Source organism: Anarhichas minor, unplaced genomic scaffold (genome assembly GCF_050575085.1).
Source record: "Anarhichas minor isolate MPS153535 unplaced genomic scaffold, ASM5057508v1 ptg000005l, whole genome shotgun sequence".
NCBI lineage: Eukaryota > Metazoa > Chordata > Actinopteri > Perciformes > Anarhichadidae > Anarhichas > Anarhichas minor.
In genome coordinates this window covers 3,942,501-3,969,338 of record NW_027466451.1, presented here as the reverse complement: position 1 = coordinate 3,969,338, position 26,838 = coordinate 3,942,501, and the positions used below count along the sequence as shown (strand labels likewise).

At 41.6% G+C, this 26,838-nt stretch overlaps 1 protein-coding gene across 1 annotated transcript in view; it reads right to left on the bottom strand.

Moving 5' to 3' along the window:
• ces3 (carboxylesterase 3) overlaps window positions 1-26,838 on the bottom strand; it is a 50,725-nt gene that overhangs the window by 20,950 nt on the left and 2,937 nt on the right.

Sequence of the window (26,838 nt, the reverse complement as noted above, 5' to 3'; positions counted from 1 at the left end):
TGATACTGTGGATACTGTGATACTGTGATACTGTGAAACTGTGATACTGTGATACTGTGGATACTGTGGGTACTGTGATACTGTGGATACAGTGATACTGTGGATACTGTGATACTGTAGATACTGTGGATATTGTGGATACTGTGGATACTGTGATACTGTGGATACTGTGATACTGTGGATACTGTGGATATTGTGATACTGTGATACTGTGGATACTGTGGATACTGTGATACTGTGGATACTGTGATACTGTGGATACTGTGGATACTGTGGATACTGTGATACTGTGGATACTGTGGATACTGTGGATACTGTGGATACTGTGGATACTGTGATAATGTGGAAGCTGTGGATACTGTGGATACTGTGATACTGTGGATACTGTGATACTGTGGATACTGTGGATACTGTGATACTGTGGATACTGGGGATACTGTGATAATGTGGATACTGTGGATACTGTGATACTGTGGATTCTGTGATACTGTGGATACTGTGGATACTGTGATACTGTGGATAATGTGGATACTGTGATACTGTGGATACTGTGATACTGTTGATACTGGGATACTGTGGATACTGTGATACTGTGATACTGTGGATACTGTGATACTGTGGATACTGTGATACTGTGATACTGTGAAACTGTGATACTGTGATACTGTGGATACTGTGGATACTGTGATACTGTGATAATGTGGATACTGTGGATACTGTGATACTGTGATACTGTGGATACTGGGGATACTGGGGATACTGGGGATACTGTGGATACTGTGATACTGTGGATACTGTGATACTGTGATACTGTGGATACTGGGGATACTGGGGATACTGGGGATACTGTGGATACTGTGATACTGTGGATACTGTGATACTGTGATACTGTGGATACTGTGATACTGTGGATACTGTGATACTGTGAAACTGTGATACTGTGATACTGTGGATACTGTGGGTACTGTGATACTGTGGATACAGTGATACTGTGCTACTGTGGATACTGTGGATACTGTGGATACTGTGATAATGTGGAAGCTGTGGATACTGTGGATACTGTGATACTGTGGATACTGTGATACTGTGGATACTGCGGATACTGTGATACTGTGGATACTGGGGATACTGTGATAATGTGGATACTGTGGATACTGTAATCCTGTGGATTCTGTGATACTGTGGATACTGTGGATACTGTGATACTGTGGATAATGTGGATACTGTGATACTGTGGATACTGTGATACTGGGATACTGTGGATACTGTGATACTGTGATACTGTGGATACTGTGATACTGTGGATACTGTGGATACTGTGCTACTGTGATAATGTGGAAACTGTGGATACTGTGGATACTGTGATACTGTGGATACTGGGGATACTGTGGATACTGTGATACTGTGGATACTGTGATACTGTGATACTGTGAAACTGTGATACTGTGATACTGTGGATACTGTGGGTACTGTGATACTGTGATACTGTGGATACAGTGATACTGTGCTACTGTGATACTGTGGATACTGTGGATACTGTGGATACTGTGATACTGTGGATACTGTGATAATGTGGATACTGTGGATACTGGGATATTGTGATACTGTGGATACTGTGATACTGTGGATACTGTGGATATTGTGGATACTGTGATACTGTGATACTGTGGATACTGTGGATACTGTGATACTGTGGATACTGTGATACTGTGGATACTGTGAAACTGTGATACTTTGGATGCTGTGGGTACTGTGATACTGTGATACTGTGATACTGTGGATACTGTGATACTGTGATACTGTGATACTGTGGATACTGTGGATACTGTGGATTCTGTGATAATGTGGATACTGTGGATACTGTGGATACTGTGATACTGTGGAAACTGTGGATACTGTGGATACTGTGATACTGTGGATACTGGGGATACTGGGGATACTGTGGATACTGTGATACTGTGATACTGTGGATACTGTGATACTGTGGATACTGTGATACTGTGGATACTGTGATACTGTGATACTGTGAAACTGTGATACTGTGATACTGTGGATACTGTGGGTACTGTGATACTGTGGATACAGTGATACTGTGGATACTGTGATACTGTAGATACTGTGGATATTGTGGATACTGTGGATACTGTGGATACTGTGATACTGTGGATTCTGTGATACTGTGGATACTGTGGATACTGTGATACTGTGGATAATGTGGATACTGTGATACTGTGGATACTGTGATACTGTTGATACTGGGATACTGTGGATACTGTGATACTGTGGATTCTGTGATACTGTGGATACTGTGGATACTGTGATACTGTGGATAATGTGGATACTGTGATACTGTGGATACTGTGATACTGTTGATACTGGGATACTGTGGATACTGTGATACTGTGATACTGTGGATACTGTGATACTGTGGATACTGTGATACTGTGATACTGTGAAACTGTGATACTGTGATACTGTGGATACTGTGGATACTGTGATACTGTGATAATGTGGATACTGTGGATACTGTGATACTGTGATACTGTGGATACTGGGGATACTGGGGATACTGGGGATACTGTGGATACTGTGATACTGTGGATACTGTGATACTGTGATACTGTGGATACTGTGATACTGTGGATACTGTGATACTGTGAAACTGTGATACTGTGATACTGTGGATACTGTGGGTACTGTGATACTGTGATACTGTGGATACAGTGATACTGTGCTACTGTGGATACTGTGGATACTGTGGATACTGTGGATACTGTGATAATGTGGAAGCTGTGGATACTGTGGATACTGTGATACTGTGGATACTGTGATACTGTGGATACTGCGGATACTGTGATACTGTGGATACTGGGGATACTGTGATAATGTGGATACTGTGGATACTGTGATACTGTGGATTCTGTGATACTGTGGATACTGTGGATACTGTGATACTGTGGATAATGTGGATACTGTGATACTGTGGATACTGTGATACTGGGATACTGTGGATACTGTGATACTGTGATACTGTGGATACTGTGATACTGTGGATACTGTGGATACTGTGATACTGTGATAATGTGGAAACTGTGGATACTGTGGAGACTGTGATACTGTGGATACTGGGGATACTGTGGATACTGTGATACTGTGGATACTGTGATACTGTGATACTGTGATACTGTGAAACTGTGATACTGTGATACTGTGATACTGTGGATACTGTGGGTACTGTGATACTGTGATACTGTGGATACAGTGATACTGTGCTACTGTGATACTGTGGATACTGTGGATACTGTGGATACTGTGATACTGTGGATACTGTGATAATGTGGATACTGTGGATACTGGGATATTGTGATACTGTGGATACTGTGATACTGTGGATACTGTGGATATTGTGGATACTGTGATACTGTGGATACTGTGATACTGTGGATACTGTGGATACTGTGATACTGTGGATACTGTGATACTGTGGATACTGTGAAACTGTGATACTTTGGATACTGTGGGTACTGTGATACTGTGATACTGTGATACTGTGGATACTGTGATACTGTGATACTGTGATACTGTGATACTGTGGATACTGTGGATACTGTGAATTCTGTGATAATGTGGATACTGTGGATACTGTGGATACTGTGATACTGTGGAAACTGTGGATACTGTGGATACTGTGATACTGTGGATACTGGGGATACTGGGGATACTGTGGATACTGTGATACTGTGATACTGTGGATACTGTGATACTGTGGATACTGTGGATACTGTGATACTGTGATACTGTGAAACTGTGATACTGTGATACTGTGGATACTGTGGGTACTGTGATACTGTGGATACAGTGATACTGTGGATACTGTGATACTGTAGATACTGTGGATATTGTGGATACTGTGGATACTGTGATACTGTGGATACTGTGATACTGTGGATACTGTGGATATTGTGATACTGTGATACTGTGGATACTGTGGATACTGTGATACTGTGGATACTGTGATACTGTGGATACTGTGGATACTGTGGATACTGTGATACTGTGGATACTGTGGATACTGTGGATACTGTGGATACTGTGGATACTGTGGATACTGTGATAATGTGGAAGCTGTGGATACTGTGGATACTGTGATACTGTGGATACTGTGATACTGTGGATACTGTGATACTGTGGATACTGGGGATACTGGGGATACTGTGATAATGTGGATACTGTGGATACTGTGATACTGTGGATTCTGTGATACTGTGGATACTGTGGATACTGTGATACTGTGGATAATGTGGATACTGTGATACTGTGGATACTGTGATACTGTTGATACTGGGATACTGTGGATACTGTGATACTGTGATACTGTGGATACTGTGATACTGTGGATACTGTGGATACTGTGATACTGTGATAATGTGGAAACTGTGGATACTGTGGATACTGTGATACTGTGGATACTGGGGATACTGGGGATACTGTGGATACTGTGATACTGTGGATACTGTGATACTGTGATACTGTGGATACTGTGATACTGTGGATACTGTGATACTGTGATACTGTGAAACTGTGATACTGTGATACTGTGGATACTGTGGGTACTGTGATACTGGGATACTGTGGATACAGTGATACTGTGCTACTGTGGATACTGTGGATACTGTGGATACTGTGGATACTGTGGATACTATGGATACTGTGATAATGTGGAAGCTGTGGATACTGTGGATACTGTGATACTGTGGATACTGTGATACTGTGGATACTGTGATACTGTGGATACTGGGGATACTGTGATAATGTGGATACTGTGGATACTGTGATACTGTGGATTCTGTGATACTGTGGATACTGTGGATACTGTGATACTGTGGATAATGTGGATACTGTGATACTGTGGATACTGTGATACTGGGATACTGTGGATACTGTGATACTGTGGATAATGTGGATACTGTGATACTGTGGATACTGTGATACTGGGATACTGTGGATACTGTGATACTGTGATACTGTGATACTGTGGATACTGTGGATACTGTGATACTGTGATAATGTGGAAACTGTGGATACTGTGATACTGTGGATACTGGGGATACTGTGGATACTGTGATACTGTGATACTGTGATACTGTGATACTGTGAAACTGTGATACTGTGATACTGTGGATACTGTGATACTGTGATACTGTGGATACAGTGATACTGTGCTACTGTGATACTGTGGATACTGTGGATACTGTGGATACTGTGATACTGTGGATACTGTGATAATGTGGATACTGTGGATACTGCGATATTGTGATACTGTGGATACTGTGATACTGTGGATACTGTGGATATTGTGGATACTGTGATACTGTGGATACTGTGATACAGTGGATACTGTGGATACCGTGATACTGTGGATACTGTGATACTGTGGATACTGTGATACTGTGATACTGTGGATACTGTGGATACTGTGGATACTGGGATACTGTGGATACTGTGATACTGTGATACTGTGGATACTGTGATACTGTGGATACTGTGGATACTGTGGATACTGTGATACTGTGATAATGTGGAAACTGTGGATACTGTGGATACTGTGATACTGTAGATACTGTAGATACTGTGATACTGTGATACTGTGGATACTGTGATACTGTGATACTGTGGATACTGTGGATACTGGGATACTGTGATACTGGGATACTGTGATACTGTGGATACTGTGATACTGTGGATACTGTAGATACTGTGGATCCTGTGATACTGTGGATACTGTGGATACTGTGGATTCTGTGATACTGTGATACTGTGGATACTGTGGATACTGTGGATACTGGGATACTGTGATACTGTGATAATGTGGATACTGTGGATACTGTGATACTGTGGATACTGTGATACTGTGGATACTGTGGATACTGTGGATACTGTGGATACTGTGATACTGTGATAATGTGGAAACTGTGGATACTGTGGATACTGTGATACTGTGGATACTGTGGATACTGTGGATACTGTGGATACTGTGGATACTGTGGATACTGTGGATACTGTGATACTGTGGATACTGTGGATACTGTGGATACTGTGATACTGTGATAATGTGGAAGCTGTGGATACTGTGATACTGTGGATACTGTGATACTGTGATACTGTGGATACTGTGATACTGTGGATACTGTGATACTGTGGATACTGTGGATACTGTGATACTGTGGATACTGGGGATACTGTGATACTGTGGATACTGTGATACTGCGGATACTGTGGATACTGTGGATACTGTGATACTGCGGATACTGTGATACTGGGATACTGGGATACTGTGATACTGGGATACTGTGGATACTGTGATACTGTGGATACTGTGGATATTGTGATACTGTGGATACTGTGATACTGTGGATACTGTGGATACTGTGATACTGTGATACTGTGGATACTGTGGATACTGGGATACTGTGGATACTGTGATACTGTGGATACTGTGATACTGTGGATACTGTGATACTGTGGATACTGTGGATACTGTGGATACTGTGGATACTGTGGATACTGTGATACTGTGATAATGTGGAAACTGTGGATACTGTGGATACTGGGATAATGTGGATACTGTGATACTGTGGATACTGTGATAATGTGGATACTGTGGATACTGTGGATACTGTGATACTGTGGATACTGTGATACTGTGGATACTGTAATACTGTGGATACTGTGGACACTGTGATACTGTGGATACTGTGATACTGTGATAATGTGACACTGTGGAAACTGTGGATACTGTGGATACTGTGATACTGTGGATACTGGGGATACTGTGGATACTGTGATACTGTGGATACTGTGATATTGTGGATACTGTGATACTGTGGATACTGTGAAACTGTGATACTTTGGATACTGTGAGTACTGTGATACTGTGATACTGTGATACTGTGGATACAGTGATACTGTGATACTGTGATACTGTGGATACTGTGGATACTGTGGATTCTGTGATAATGTGGATACTGTGGATACTGTGGATACTGTGATACTGTGGAAACTGTGGATACTGTGGATACTGTGATACTGTGGATACTGGGGATACTGGGGATACTGTGGATACTGTGATACTGTGGATACTGTGATACTGTGATACTGTGGATACTGTGATACTGTGGATACTGTGATACTGTGATACTGTGAAACTGTGATACTGTGATACTGTGGATACTGTGGATACTGTGATACTGTGATAATGTGGATACTGTGGATACTGTGATACTGTGATACTGTGGATACTGGGGATACTGGGGATACTGGGGATACTGTGGATACTGTGATACTGTGGATACTGTGATACTGTGATACTGTGGATACTGTGATACTGTGGATACTGTGATACTGTGATACTGTGAAACTGTGATACTGTGATACTGTGGATACTGTGGATACTGGGGATACTGTGATACTGTGATACTGTGGATACTGTGATACTGTGATACTGTGGATACTGTGAAACTGTGATACTTTGGATACTGTGGGTACTGTGATACTGTGATACTGTGGATACAGTGATACTGTGATACTGTGATACTGTGGATACTGTGGATACTGTGATAATGTGGATACTGTGGATACTGTGGATACTGTGATACTGTGGAAACTGTGGATACTGTGATACTGTGGATACTGGGGATACTGGGGATACTGTGGATACTGTGATACTGTGGATACTGTGATACTGTGATACTGTGGATACTGTGGATACTGTGATACTGTGGATACTGTGATACTGTGATACTGTGAAACTGTGATACTGTGATACTGTGGATACTGTGATACTGTGATAATGTGGATACTGTGGATACTGTGATACTGTGATACTGTGGATACTGGGGATACTGGGGATACTGGGGATACTGTGGATACTGTGATACTGTGGATACTGTGATACTGTGGATACTGTGATACTGTGGATACTGTGATACTGTGATACTGTGAAACTGTGATACTGTGATACTGTGGATACTGTGGGTACTGTGATACTGTGATACTGTGGATACAGTGATACTGTGCTACTGTGGATACTGTGGATACTGTGGATACTGTGGATACTGTGATAATGTGGATACTGGGGATACTGTGATAATGTGGATACTGTGGATACTGTGATACTGTGGATTCTGTGATACTGTGGATACTGTGGATACTGTGATACTGTGGATAATGTGGATACTGTGATACTGTGGATACTGTGATACTGGGATACTGTGGATACTGTGATACTGTGGATAATGTGGATACTGTGATACTGTGGATACTGTGATACTGGGATACTGTGGATACTGTGATACTGTGATACTGTGATACTGTGGATACTGTGGATACTGTGATACTGTGATAATGTGGAAACTGTGGATACTGTGATACTGTGGATACTGGGGATACTGTGGATACTGTGATACTGTGATACTGTGATACTGTGAAACTGTGATACTGTGATACTGTGGATACTGTGATACTGTGGATACAGTGATACTGTGCTACTGTGATACTGTGGATACTGTGGATACTGTGGATACTGTGATACTGTGGATACTGTGATAATGTGGATACTGTGGATACTGCGATATTGTGATACTGTGGATACTGTGATACTGTGGATACTGTGGATATTGTGGATACTGTGATACTGTGGATACTGTGATACAGTGGATACTGTGGATACCGTGATACTGTGGATACTGTGATACTGTGGATACTGTGATACTGTGATACTGTGGATACTGTGGATACTGTGGATACTGGGATACTGTGGATACTGTGATACTGTGATACTGTGGATACTGTGATACTGTGGATACTGTGGATACTGTGGATACTGTGATACTGTGATAATGTGGAAACTGTGGATACTGTGGATACTGTGATACTGTAGATACTGTAGATACTGTGATACTGTGATACTGTGGATACTGTGATACTGTGATACTGTGGATACTGTGGATACTGGGATACTGTGATACTGGGATACTGTGATACTGTGATACTGTGGATACTGTGATACTGTGGATACTGTGATACTGTGGATACTGTAGATACTGTGGATACTGTGATACTGTGGATACTGTGGATACTGTGGATTCTGTGATACTGTGATACTGTGGATACTGTGGATACTGTGGATACTGGGATACTGTGATACTGTGATAATGTGGATACTGTGGATACTGTGATACTGTGGATACTGTGATACTGTGGATACTGTGGATACTGTGGATACTGTGGATACTGTGATACTGTGATAATGTGGAAACTGTGGATACTGTGGATACTGTGATACTGTGATACTGTGGATACTGTGGATACTGTGGATACTGTGGATACTGTGGATACTGTGGATACTGTGATACTGTGGATACTGTGGATACTGTGGATACTGTGATACTGTGATAATGTGGAAGCTGTGGATACTGTGATACTGTGGATACTGTGATACTGTGATACTGTGGATACTGTGATACTGTGGATACTGTGATACTGTGGATACTGTGGATACTGTGATACTGTGGATACTGGGGATACTGTGATACTGTGGATACTGTGATACTGCGGATACTGTGGATACTGTGGATACTGTGATACTGCGGATACTGTGATACTGGGATACTGGGATACTGTGATACTGGGATACTGTGGATACTGTGATACTGTGGATACTGTGGATATTGTGATACTGTGGATACTGTGATACTGTGGATACTGTGGATACTGTGATACTGTGATACTGTGGATACTGTGGATACTGGGATACTGTGGATACTGTGATACTGTGGATACTGTGATACTGTGGATACTGTGATACTGTGGATACTGTGGATACTGTGGATACTGTGGATACTGTGGATACTGTGATACTGTGATAATGTGGAAACTGTGGATACTGTGGATACTGGGATAATGTGGATACTGTGATACTGTGGATACTGTGATAATGTGGATACTGTGGATACTGTGGATACTGTGATACTGTGGATACTGTGATACTGTGGATACTGTAATACTGTGGATACTGTGGACACTGTGATACTGTGGATACTGTGATACTGTGATAATGTGACACTGTGGAAACTGTGGATACTGTGGATACTGTGATACTGTGGATACTGGGGATACTGTGGATACTGTGATACTGTGGATACTGTGATATTGTGGATACTGTGATACTGTGGATACTGTGAAACTGTGATACTTTGGATACTGTGAGTACTGTGATACTGTGATACTGTGATACTGTGGATACAGTGATACTGTGATACTGTGATACTGTGGATACTGTGGATACTGTGGATTCTGTGATAATGTGGATACTGTGGATACTGTGGATACTGTGATACTGTGGAAACTGTGGATACTGTGGATACTGTGATACTGTGGATACTGGGGATACTGGGGATACTGTGGATACTGTGATACTGTGGATACTGTGATACTGTGATACTGTGGATACTGTGATACTGTGGATACTGTGATACTGTGATACTGTGAAACTGTGATACTGTGATACTGTGGATACTGTGGATACTGTGATACTGTGATAATGTGGATACTGTGGATACTGTGATACTGTGATACTGTGGATACTGGGGATACTGGGGATACTGGGGATACTGTGGATACTGTGATACTGTGGATACTGTGATACTGTGATACTGTGGATACTGTGATACTGTGGATACTGTGATACTGTGATACTGTGAAACTGTGATACTGTGATACTGTGGATACTGTGGATACTGGGGATACTGTGATACTGTGATACTGTGGATACTGTGATACTGTGGATACTGTGATACTGTGGATACTGTGAAACTGTGATACTTTGGATACTGTGGGTACTGTGATACTGTGATACTGTGGATACAGTGATACTGTGATACTGTGATACTGTGGATACTGTGGATACTGTGATAATGTGGATACTGTGGATACTGTGGATACTGTGATACTGTGGAAACTGTGGATACTGTGATACTGTGGATACTGGGGATACTGGGGATACTGTGGATACTGTGATACTGTGGATACTGTGATACTGTGATACTGTGGATACTGTGGATACTGTGATACTGTGGATACTGTGATACTGTGATACTGTGAAACTGTGATACTGTGATACTGTGGATACTGTGATAATGTGGATACTGTGGATACTGTGATACTGTGATACTGTGGATACTGGGGATACTGGGGATACTGGGGATACTGTGGATACTGTGATACTGTGGATACTGTGATACTGTGGATACTGTGATACTGTGGATACTGTGATACTGTGATACTGTGAAACTGTGATACTGTGATACTGTGGATACTGTGGGTACTGTGATACTGTGATACTGTGGATACAGTGATACTGTGCTACTGTGGATACTGTGGATACTGTGGATACTGTGGATACTGTGATAATGTGGATACTGGGGATACTGTGATAATGTGGATACTGTGGATACTGTGATACTGTGGATTCTGTGATACTGTGGATACTGTGGATACTGTGATACTGTGGATAATGTGGATACTGTGATACTGTGGATACTGTGATACTGGGATACTGTGGATACTGTGATACTGTGATACTGTGGATACTGTGATACTGTGGATACTGTGGATACTGTGATACTGTGATAATGTGGAAACTGTGGATACTGTGGATACTGTGATACTGTGGATACTGTGATACTGTGATACTGTGGATACTGTGATACTGTGGATACTGTGGATACTGTGATACTGTGATAATGTGGAAACTGTGGATACTGTGGATACTGTGATGCTGTGGATACTGTGGATACTGTGATACTGTGGATACTGTGATACTGTGATACTGTGATACTGTGAAACTGTGATACTGTGATACTGTGATACTGTGGATACTGTGGGTACTGTGATACTGTGATACTGTGGATACAGTGATACTGTGCTACTGTGATACTGTGGATACTGTGGATACTGTGGATACTGTGATACTGTGGATCCTGTGATAATGTGGATACTGTGGATACTGGGATATTGTGATACTGTGGATACTGTGATACTGTGGATACTGTGGATATTGTGGATACTGTGATACTGTGGATACTGTGATACTGTGGATACTGTGGATACTGTGATACTGTGGATACTGTGATACTGTGGATACTGTGATACTGTGGATACTGTGAAACTGTGATACTTTGGATACTGTGGGTACTGTGATACTGTGATACTGTGATACTGTGGATACAGTGATACTGTGATACTGTGATACTGTGATACTGTGGATACTGTGGATACTGTGGATTCTGTGATAATGTGGATACTGTGGATACTGTGGATACTGTGATACTGTGGAAACTGTGGATACTGTGGATACTGTGATACTGTGGATACTGTGGATACTGGGGATACTGTGGATACTGTGATACTGTGATACTGTGATACTGTGGATACTGTGATACTGTGGATACTGTGATACTGTGGATACTGTGATACTGTGATACTGTGAAACTGTGATACTGTGATACTGTGGATACTGTGGGTACTGTGATACTGTGGATACAGTGATACTGTGGATACTGTGATACTGTAGATACTGTGGATATTGTGGATACTGTGGATACTGTGATACTGTGGATACTGTGATACTGTGGATACTGTGGATATTGTGATACTGTGATACTGTGGATACTGTGGATACTGTGATACTGTGGATACTGTGATACTGTGGATACTGTGGATACTGTGGATACTGTGGATACTGTGGATACTGTGGATACTGTGGATACTGTGATAATGTGGAAGCTGTGGATACTGTGGATACTGTGATACTGTGGATACTGTGATACTGTGGATACTGTGATACTGTGGATACTGGGGATACTGTGATAATGTGGATACTGTGGATACTGTGATACTGTGGATTCTGTGATACTGTGGATACTGTGGATACTGTGATACTGTGGATAATGTGGATACTGTGATACTGTGGATACTGTGATACTGTTGATACTGGGATACTGTGGATACTGTGATACTGTGATACTGTGGATACTGTGATACTGTGGATACTGTGGATACTGTGATACTGTGATAATGTGGAAACTGTGGATACTGTGGATACTGTGATACTGTGGATACTGGGGATACTGGGGATACTGGGGATACTGTGGATACTGTGATACTGTGGATACTGTGATACTGTGATACTGTGGATACTGTGATACTGTGGATACTGTGATACTGTGATACTGTGAAACTGTGATACTGTGATACTGTGGATACTGTGGGTACTGTGATACTGGGATACTGTGGATACAGTGATACTGTGCTACTGTGGATACTGTGATACTGTGGATACTGTGATACTGTGGATACTGTGGATACTGTGATACTGTGATAATGTGGAAACTGTGGATACTGTGATACTGTGGATACTGGGGATACTGTGGATACTGTGATACTGTGGATACTGTGATACTGTGATACTGTGATACTGTGAAACTGTGATACTGTGATACTGTGATACTGTGGATACTGTGGGTACTGTGATACTGTGATACTGTGGATACAGTGATACTGTGCTACTGTGATACTGTGGATACTGTGGATACTGTGGATACTGTGATACTGTGGATACTGTGATAATGTGGATACTGTGGATACTGGGATATTGTGATACTGTGGATACTGTGATACTGTGGATACTGTGGATATTGTGGATACTGTGATACTGTGGATACTGTGATACTGTGGATACTGTGGATACTGTGATACTGTGGATACTGTGATACTGTGGATACTGTGATACTGTGGATACTGTGAAACTGTGATACTTTGGATACTGTGGGTACTGTGATACTGTGATACTGTGATACTGTGGATACAGTGATACTGTGATACTGTGATACTGTGATACTGTGGATACTGTGGATACTGTGGATTCTGTGATAATGTGGATACTGTGGATACTGTGGATACTGTGATACTGTGGAAACTGTGGATACTGTGGATACTGTGATACTGTGGATACTGGGGATACTGGGGATACTGTGGATACTGTGATACTGTGATACTGTGGATACTGTGATACTGTGGATACTGTGATACTGTGATACTGTGAAACTGTGATACTGTGATACTGTGGATACTGTGGGTACTGTGATACTGTGGATACAGTGATACTGTGGATACTGTGATACTGTAGATACTGTGGATATTGTGGATACTGTGGATACTGTGATACTGTGGATACTGTGATACTGTGGATACTGTGGATATTGTGATACTGTGATACTGTGGATACTGTGATACTGTGGATACTGTGATACTGTGGATACTGTGGATACTGTGGATACTGTGATACTGTGGATACTGTGGATACTGTGGATACTGTGATAATGTGGAAGCTGTGGATACTGTGGATACTGTGATACTGTGGATACTGTGATACTGTGGATACTGTGATACTGTGGATACTGGGGATACTGTGATAATGTGGATACTGTGGATACTGTGATACTGTGGATTCTGTGATACTGTGGATACTGTGGATACTGTGATACTGTGGATAATGTGGATACTGTGATACTGTGGATACTGTGATACTGTTGATACTGGGATACTGTGGATACTGTGATACTGTGATACTGTGGATACTGTGATACTGTGGATACTGTGGATACTGTGATACTGTGATAATGTGGAAACTGTGGATACTGTGGATACTGTGATACTGTGGATACTGGGGATACTGGGGATACTGGGGATACTGTGGATACTGTGATACTGTGGATACTGTGATACTGTGATACTGTGGATACTGTGATACTGTGGATACTGTGATACTGTGATACTGTGAAACTGTGATACTGTGATACTGTGGATACTGTGGGTACTGTGATACTGGGATACTGTGGATACAGTGATACTGTGCTACTGTGGATACTGTGGATACTGTGGATACTGTGGATACTGTGGATACTGTGGATACTGTGATAATGTGGAAGCTGTGGATACTGTGGATACTGTGATACTGTGGATACTGTGATACTGTGGATACTGTGATACTGTGGATACTGGGGATACTGTGATAATGTGGATACTGTGGATACTGTGATACTGTGGATTCTGTGATACTGTGGATACTGTGGATACTGTGATACTGTGGATAATGTGGATACTGTGATACTGTGGATACTGTGATACTGGGATACTTTGGATACTGTGATACTGTGGATAATGTGGATACTGTGATACTGTGGATACTGGGATACTGTGGATACTGTGATACTGTGATACTGTGATACTGTGGATACTGTGGATACTGTGATACTGTGATAATGTGGAAACTGTGGATACTGTGATACTGTGGATACTGGGGATACTGTGGATACTGTGATACTGTGATACTGTGATACTGTGATACTGTGAAACTGTGATACTGTGATACTGTGGATACTGTGATACTGTGATACTGTGGATACAGTGATACTGTGCTACTGTGATACTGTGGATACTGTGGATACTGTGGATACTGTGATACTGTGGATACTGTGATAATGTGGATACTGTGGATACTGCGATATTGTGATACTGTGGATACTGTGATACTGTGGATACTGTGGATATTGTGGATACTGTGATACTGTGGATACTGTGATACAGTGGATACTGTGGATACCGTGATACTGTGGATACTGTGATACTGTGGATACTGTGATACTGTGATACTGTGATACTGTGGATACTGTGGATACTGTGGATACTGGGATACTGTGGATACTGTGATACTGTGATACTGTGGATACTGTGATACTGTGGATACTGTGGATACTGTGGATACTGTGATACTGTGGATACTGTGGATACTGGGATACTGTGGATACTGTGATACTGTGATACTGTGGATACTGTGATACTGTGGATACTGTGGATACTGTGGATACTGCGGATACTGTGATACTGTGATAATGTGGAAACTGTGGATACTGTGGATACTGTGATACTGTGGATACTGGGGATACTGTGATACTGTGGATACTGTGGATACTGTGATACTGTGGATACTGTGGATACTGTGATAATGTGGATACTGTGGATACTGTGATACTGTGGATACTGTGGATACTGTGATACTGTGGATACTGTGGATACTGTGATAATGTGGATACTGTGGATACTGTGATACTGTGGATACTGGGATACTGTGGATACTGTGATACTGTGATACTGTGGATACTGTGGATATTGTGATACTGTGGATACTGTGATACTGTGGATACTGTGGATACTGTGGATATTGTGATACTGTGATACTGTGGATACTGTGGATACTGTGATACTGTGGATACTGTGGATACTGTGATACTGTGGATACTGTGATACTGTGATACTGTGGATACTGTGGATACTGTGATACTGTGGATACTGTGGATACTGTGGATATTGTGATACTGTGATACTGTGATAATGTGGAAGCTGTGGATACTGTGATACTGTGGATACTGTGATACTGTGGATACTGTGATACTGTGGATACTGTGATACTGTGGATACTGGGGATACTGTGGATACTGTGATACTGTGGATACTGTGATACTGTGATACTGTGGATACTGTGATACTGTGATACTGTGGATACTGTGGATACTGTGGATACTGTGATAATGTGGATACTGTGGATACTGTGATACTGTGGATACTGGGATATTGTGATACTGTGGATACTGTGATACTGTGGATACTGTGGATATTGTGATACTGTGGATACTGTGATACTGTGGATACTGTGATACTGTGGATACTGTGGATACTGTGATACTGTGGATACTGTGATACTGTGATACTGTGGATACTGTGATACTGTGATACTGTGAAACTGTGATACTGTGATACTGTGGATACTGTGGGTACTGTGATACTGTGATACTGTGGATACAGTGATACTGTGCTACTGTGGATACTGTGGATACTGTGGATACTGTGGATACTGTGATAATGTGGAAGCTGTGGATACTGTGGATACTGTGATACTGTGGATACTGTGATACTGTGGATACTGCGGATACTGTGATACTGTGGATACTGGGGATACTGTGATAATGTGGATACTGTGGATACTGTGATACTGTGGATACTGTGATACAGTGGATACTGTGGATACCGTGATACTGTGGATACTGTGATACTGTGGATACTGTGATACTGTGATACTGTGATACTGTGGATACTGTGGATACTGTGGATACTGGGATACTGTGGATACTGTGATACTGTGATACTGTGGATACTGTGATACTGTGGATACTGTGGATACTGTGGATACTGTGATACTGTGGATACTGTGGATACTGTGGATACTGGGATACTGTGGATACTGTGATACTGTGATACTGTGGATACTGTGATACTGTGGATACTGTGGATACTGTGGATACTGTGGATACTGTGATACTGTGATAATGTGGAAACTGTGGATACTGTGGATACTGTGATACTGTGGATACTGTGGATACTGGGGATACTGTGATACTGTGGATACTGTGGATACTGTGATACTGTGGATACTGTGGATACTGTGATAATGTGGATACTGTGGATACTGTGATACTGTGGATACTGGGATACTGTGGATACTGTGATACTGTGATACTGTGGATACTGTGGATATTGTGATACTGTGGATACTGTGATACTGTGGATACTGTGGATACTGTGGATATTGTGATACTGTGATACTGTGGATACTGTGGATACTGTGATACTGTGGATACTGTGGATACTGTGATACTGTGGATACTGTGATACTGTGATACTGTGGATACTGTGGATACTGTGATACTGTGGATACTGTGGATACTGTGGATATTGTGATACTGTGATACTGTGATAATGTGGAAGCTGTGGATACTGTGATACTGTGGATACTGTGATACTGTGGATACTGTGATACTGTGGATACTGTGATACTGTGGATACTGGGGATACTGTGGATACTGTGATACTGTGATACTGTGATACTGTGGATACTGTGATACTGTGATACTGTGGATACTGTGGATACTGTGGATACTGTGATAATGTGGATACTGTGGATACTGTGATACTGTGGATACTGGGATATTGTGATACTGTGGATACTGTGATACTGTGGATACTGTGGATATTGTGATACTGTGGATACTGTGATACTGTGGATACTGTGATACTGTGGATACTGTGGATACTGTGATACTGTGGATACTGTGATACTGTGATACTGTGGATACTGTGATACTGTGATACTGTGAAACTGTGATACTGTGATACTGTGGATACTGTGGGTACTGTGATACTGTGATACTGTGGATACAGTGATACTGTGCTACTGTGGATACTGTGGATACTGTGGATACTGTGGATACTGTGATAATGTGGAAGCTGTGGATACTGTGGATACTGTGATACTGTGGATACTGTGATACTGTGGATACTGCGGATACTGTGATACTGTGGATACTGGGGATACTGTGATAATGTGGATACTGTGGATACTGTGATACTGTGGATTCTGTGATACTGTGGATACTGTGGATACTGTGATACTGTGGATAATGTGGATACTGTGATACTGTGGATACTGTGATACTGGGATACTGTGGATACTATGATACTGTGATACTGTGGATACTGTGATACTGTGGATACTGTGGATACTGTGATACTGTGATAATGTGGAAACTGTGGATACTGTGGATACTGTGATACTGTGGATACTGGGGATACTGTGATACTGTGGATACTGTGATACTGTGATACTGTGATACTGTGAAACTGTGATACTGTGATACTGTGATACTGTGGATACTGTGGGTACTGTGATACTGTGATACTGTGGATACAGTGCTACTGTGCTACTGTGATACTGTGGATACTGTGGATACTGTGGATACTGTGATACTGTGGATACTGTGATAATGTGGATACTGTGGATACTGGGATATTGTGATACTGTGGATACTGTGATACTGTGGATACTGTGGATATTGTGGATACTGTGATACTGTGGATACTGTGATACTGTGGATACTGTGGATACTGTGATACTGTGGATACTGTGAAACTGTGATACTTTGGATACTGTGGGTACTGTGATACTGTGATACTGTGATACTGTGGATACAGTGATACTGTGATACTGTGATACTGTGATACTGTGGATACTGTGGATACTGTGGATTCTGTGATAATGTGGATACTGTGGATACTGTGATACTGTGGAAACTGTGGATACTGTGGATACTGTGATACTGTGGATACTGGGGATACTGGGGATACTGTGGATACTGTGATACTGTGATACTGTGGATACTGTGATACTGTGGATACTGTGATACTGTGATACTGTGAAACTGTGATACTGTGATACTGTGGATACTGTGGGTACTGTGATACTGTGGATACAGTGATACTGTGGATACTGTGATACTGTAGATACTGTGGATATTGTGGATACTGTGGATACTGTGATACTGTGGATACTGTGATACTGTGGATACTGTGGATATTGTGATACTGTGATACTGTGGATACTGTGGATACTGTGATACTGTGGATACTGTGATACTGTGGATACTGTGGATACTGTGGATACTGTGGATACTGTGGATACTGTGGATACTGTGGGTACTGTGATACTGTGGATACAGTGATACTGTGGATACTGTGATACTGTAGATACTGTGGATACTGTGATACTGTGGATACTGTGGATACTGTGATACTGTGGATACTGGGGATACTGTGATACTGTGGATACTGTGATACTGTGGATACTGGGGATACTGTGATAATGTGGATACTGTGGATACTGTGATACTGTGGATTCTGTGATACTGTGGATACTGTGGATACTGTGATACTGTGGATAATGTGGATACTGTGATACTGTGGATACTGTGATACTGTTGATACTGGGATACTGTGGATACTGTGATACTGTGATACTGTGGATACTGTGATACTGTGGATACTGTGGATACTGTGATACTGTGATAATGTGGAAACTGTGGATACTGTGGATACTGTGATACTGTGGATACTGGGGATACTGGGGATACTGTGGATACTGTGATACTGTGATACTGTGGATACTGTGATACTGTGGATACTGTGATACTGTGGATACTGTGATACTGTGATACTGTGAAACTGTGATACTGTGATACTGTGGATACTGTGGGTACTGTGATACTGGGATACTGTGGATACAGTGATACTGTGCTACTGTGGATACTGTGGATACTGTGGATACTGTGGATACTGTGGATACTGTGATAATGTGGAAGCTGTGGATACTGTGGATACTGTGATACTGTGGATACTGTGATACTGTGGATACTGTGATACTCTGGATACTGGGGATACTGTGATAATGTGGATACTGTGGATACTGTGATACTGTGGATTCTGTGATACTGTGGATACTGTGGATACTGTGATACTGTGGATAATGTGGATACTGTGATACTGTGGATACTGTGATACTGGGATACTGTGGATACTGTGATACTGTGGATAATGTGGATACTGTGATACTGTGGATACTGTGATACTGGGATACTGTGGATACTGTGATACTGTGATACTGTGGATACTGTGGATACTGTGATACTGTGATAATGTGGAAACTGTGGATACTGTGATACTGTGGATACTGGGGATACTGTGGATACTGTGATACTGTGATACTGTGATACTGTGATACTGTGAAACTGTGATACTGTGATACTGTGGATACTGTGATACTGTGATACTGTGGATACAGTGATACTGTGCTACTGTGATACTGTGGATACTGTGGATACTGTGGATACTGTGATACTGTGGATACTGTGATAATGTGGATACTGTGGATACTGCGATATTGTGATACTGTGGATACTGTGATACTGTGGATACTGTGGATATTGTGGATACTGTGATACTGTGGATACTGTGATACAGTGGATACTGTGGATACCGTGATACTGTGGATACTGTGATACTGTGGATACTGTGATACTGTGATACTGTGATACTGTGGATACTGTGGATACTGTGGATACTGGGATACTGTGGATACTGTGATACTGTGATACTGTGGATACTGTGATACTGTGGATACTGTGGGTACTGTGATACTGGGATACTGTGGATACAGTGATACTGTGCTACTGTGGATACTGTGGATACTGTGGATACTGTGGATACTGTGGATACTGTGGATACTGTGATAATGTGGAAGCTGTGGATACTGTGGATACTGTGATACTGTGGATACTGTGATACTGTGGATACTGTGATACTGTGGATACTGGGGATACTGTGATAATGTGGATACTGTGGATACTGTGATACTGTGGATTCTGTGATACTGTGGATACTGTGGATACTGTGATACTGTGGATAATGTGGATACTGTGATACTGTGGATACTGTGATACTGGGATACTGTGGATACTGTGATACTGTGGATAATGTGGATACTGTGATACTGTGGATACTGTGATACTGGGATACTGTGGATACTGTGATACTGTGATACTGTGATACTGTGGATACTGTGGATACTGTGACACTGTGATAATGTGGAAACTGTGGATACTGTGATACTGTGGATACTGGGGATACTGTGGATACTGTGATACTGTGATACTGTGATACTGTGATACTGTGATACTGTGAAACTGTGATACTGTGATACTGTGGATACTGTGATACTGTGATACTGTGGATACAGTGATACTGTGCTACTGTGATACTGTGGATACTGTGGATACTGTGGATACTGTGATACTGTGGATACTGTGATAATGTGGATACTGTGGATACTGCGATATTGTGATACTGTGGATACTGTGATACTGTGGATACTGTGGATATTGTGGATACTGTGATACTGTGGATACTGTGATACAGTGGATACTGTGGATACCGTGATACTGTGGATACTGTGATACTGTGGATACTGTGATACTGTGATACTGTGATACTGTGGATACTGTGGATACTGTGGATACTGTGGATACTGTGATACTGTGATACTGTGGATACTGTGATACTGTGGATACTGTGGATACTGTGGATACTGTGATACTGTGATAATGTGGAAACTGTGGATACTGTGGATACTGTGATACTGTAGATACTGTAGATACTGTGATACTGTGATACTGTGGATACTGTGATACTGTGATACTGTGGATACTGTGGATACTGGGATACTGTGATACTGGGATACTGTGATACTGTGATACTGTGGATACTGTGATACTGTGGATACTGTGATACTGTGGATACTGTAGATACTGTGGATACTGTGATACTGTGGATACTGTGGATACTGTGGATTCTGTGATACTGTGATACTGTGGATACTGTGGATACTGTGGATACTGGGATACTGTGATACTGTGATAATGTGGATACTGTGGATACTGTGATACTGTGGATACTGTGATACTGTGGATACTGTGGATACTGTGGATACTGTGGATACTGTGATACTGTGATAATGTGGAAACTGTGGATACTGTGGATACTGTGGATACTGTGATACTGTGATACTGTGGATACTGTGGATACTGTGGATACTGTGATACTGTGGATACTGTGGATACTGTGGATACTGTGGATACTGTGGATACTGTGATACTGTGGATACTGTGGATACTGTGATACTGTGGATACTGTGGATACTGTGGATACTGTGATAATGTGGAAACTGTGGATACTGTGGATACTGTGATACTGTGGATACTGTGGATACTGGGGATACTGTGATACTGTGGATACTGTGGATACTGTGATACTGTGGATACTGTGGATACTGTGATAATGTGGATACTGTGGATACTGTGATACTGTGGATACTGGGATACTGTGGATACTGTGATACTGTGATACTGTGGATACTGTGGATATTGTGATACTGTGGATACTGTGATACTGTGGATACTGTGGATACTGTGATACTGTGGATACTGTGATACTGGGATACTGTGGATACTGTGATACTGTGATACTGTGGATACTGTGATACTGTGGATACTGTGGATACTGTGATACTGTGATAATGTGGAAACTGTGGATACTGTGGATACTGTGATACTGTGGATACTGGGGATACTGTGGATACTGTGATACTGTGGATACTGTGATACTGTGATACTGTGATACTGTGAAACTGTGATACTGTGATACTGTGATACTGTGGATACTGTGGGTACTGTGATACTGTGATACTGTGGATACAGTGATACTGTGCTACTGTGATACTGTGGATACTGTGGATACTGTGGATACTGTGATACTGTGGATACTGTGATAATGTGGATACTGTGGATACTGGGATATTGTGATACTGTGGATACTGTGATACTGTGGATACTGTGGATATTGTGGATACTGTGATACTGTGGATACTGTGATACTGTGGATACTGTGGATACTGTGATACTGTGGATACTGTGATACTGTGGATACTGTGATACTGTGGATACTGTGAAACTGTGATACTTTGGATACTGTGGGTACTGTGATACTGTGATACTGTGATACTGTGGATACAGTGATACTGTGATACTGTGATACTGTGGATACTGTGGATACTGTGGATACTGTGGATTCTGTGATAATGTGGATACTGTGGATACTGTGGATACTGTGATACTGTGGAAACTGTGGATACTGTGGATACTGTGATACTGTGGATACTGGGGATACTGGGGATACTGTGGATACTGTGATACTGTGATACTGTGGATACTGTGATACCGTGGATACTGTGATACTGTGGATACTGTGATACTGTGATACTGTGAAACTGTGATACTGTGATACTGTGGATACTGTGGGTACTGTGATACTGTGGATACAGTGATACTGTGGATACTGTGATACTGTGGATATTGTGGATACTGTGATACTGTGGATACTGTGATACTGTGGATACTGTGGATATTGTGATACTGTGATACTGTGGATACTGTGGATACTGTGATACTGTGGATACTGTGATACTGTGGATACTGTGGATACTGTGGATACTGTGGATACTGTGGATACTGTGGATACTGTGGATACTGTGGATACTGTGGATACTGTGATAATGTGGAAGCTGTGGATACTGTGGATACTGTGATACTGTGGATACTGTGATACTGTGGATACTGTGGATACTGTGATACTGTGGATACTGGGGATACTGTGATAATGTGGATACTGTGGATACTGTGATACTGTGGATTCTGTGATACTGTGGATACTGTGGATACTGTGATACTGTGGATAATGTGGATACTGTGATACTGTGGATACTGTGATACTGTTGATACTGGGATACTGTGGATACTGTGATACTGTGATACTGTGGATACTGTGATACTGTGGATACTGTGGATACTGTGATACTGTGATAATGTGGAAACTGTGGATACTGTGGATACTGTGATACTGTGGATACTGGGGATACTGGGGATACTGGGGATACTGTGGATACTGTGATACTGTGGATACTGTGATACTGTGATACTGTGGATACTGTGATACTGTGGATACTGTGATACTGTGATACTGTGAAACTGTGATACTGTGGATACTGTGGGTACTGTGATACTGGGATACTGTGGATACAGTGATACTGTGCTACTGTGGATACTGTGGATACTGTGGATACTGTGGATACTGTGATAATGTGGAAGCTGTGGATACTGTGGATACTGTGATACTGTGGATACTGTGATACTGTGGATACTGTGATACTGTGGATACTGGGGATACTGTGATAATGTGGATACTGTGGATACTGTGATACTGTGGATAATGTGGATACTGTGATACTGTGGATACTGTGATACTGGGATACTGTGGATACTGTGATACTGTGGATAATGTGGATACTGTGATACTGTGGATACTGTGATACTGGGATACTGTGGATACTGTGATACTGTGATACTGTGATACTGTGGATACTGTGGATACTGTGATACTGTGATAATGTGGAAACTGTGGATACTGTGATACTGTGGATACTGGGGATACTGTGGATACTGTGATACTGTGAAACTGTGATACTGTGATACTGTGGATACTGTGATACTGTGATACTGTGGATACAGTGATACTGTGCTACTGTGATACTGTGGATACTGTGGATACTGTGGATACTGTGATACTGTGGATACTGTGATAATGTGGATACTGTGGATACTGCGATATTGTGATACTGTGGATACTGTGATACTGTGGATACTGTGGATATTGTGGATACTGTGATACTGTGGATACTGTGATACAGTGGATACTGTGGATACCGTGATACTGTGGATACTGTGATACTGTGGATACTGTGATACTGTGATACTGTGATACTGTGGATACTGTGGATACTGTGGATACTGGGATACTGTGGATACTGTGATACTGTGATACTGTGGATACTGTGATACTGTGGATACTGTGGATACTGTGGATACTGTGGATACTGTGATACTGTGATAATGTGGAAACTGTGGATACTGTGGATACTGTGATACTGTGGATACTGGGGATACTGGGGATACTGTGATACTGTGGATACTGTGGATACTGTGGATACTGTGGATACTGTGGATACTGTGATAATGTGGATACTGTGGATACTGTGGATACTGTGGATATTGTGATACTGTGGATACTGTGATACTGTGGATACTGTGATACTGTGGATACTGTGGATACTGTGATACTGTGGATACTGTGATACTGTGATACTGTGGATACTGTGGATACTGTGGATACTGTGGATACTGTGGATACTGTGGATATTGTGATACTGTGATACTGTGATAATGTGGAAGCTGTGGATACTGTGATACTGTGGATACTGTGATACTGTGGATACTGTGATACTGTGGATACTGTGGATACTGTGGATACTGGGGATACTGTGATACTGTGGATACTATGATACTGCGGATACTGTGATACTGGGATACTGTGATACTGTGGATACTGTGATACTGTGGATACTGTGGATATTGTGATACTGTGATACTGTGGATACTGTGATACTGTGATACTGTGGATACTGTGGATTCTGTGGATGCTGTGATACTGTGATACTGTGGATACTGTGGATACTGTGGATTCTGTGATACTGTGGATACTGTGGATACTGTGATACTGTGGATACTGTGATAATGTGGAAACTGTGGATACTGTGGATACTGGGATACTGTGGATACTGTGGATACTGTGATAATGTGGATACTGTGGATACTGTGATACTGTGGATACTGTAATACTGTGGATACTGTGGATACTGTGGATACTGTGATACTGTGGATACTGTGGATACAGTGATACTGTGATACTGTGGATACTGTGATACTGTGGATACTGTGATACTGTGAAACTGTGATACTTTGGATACTGTGGGTACTGTGATACTGTGATACTGTGGATACAGTGATACTGTGATACTGTGATACTGTGATAATGTGGATACTGTGATACTGTGGATACTGGGATATTGTGATACTGTGGATACTGTGATACTGTGGATACTGTGATACTGTGGATATTGTGATACTGTGGATACTGTGATACTGTGGATACTGTGATACTGTGGATACTGTGATACTATGATACTGTGGATACTGTGGATAATGTGGATACTGTGATACTGTGGATACTGTGATACTATGATACTGTGGATAATGTGGATACTGTGGATACTGTGATACTGTGGATACTGTGATACTGTGGATACTGTGCGACGAACAACACAAACTT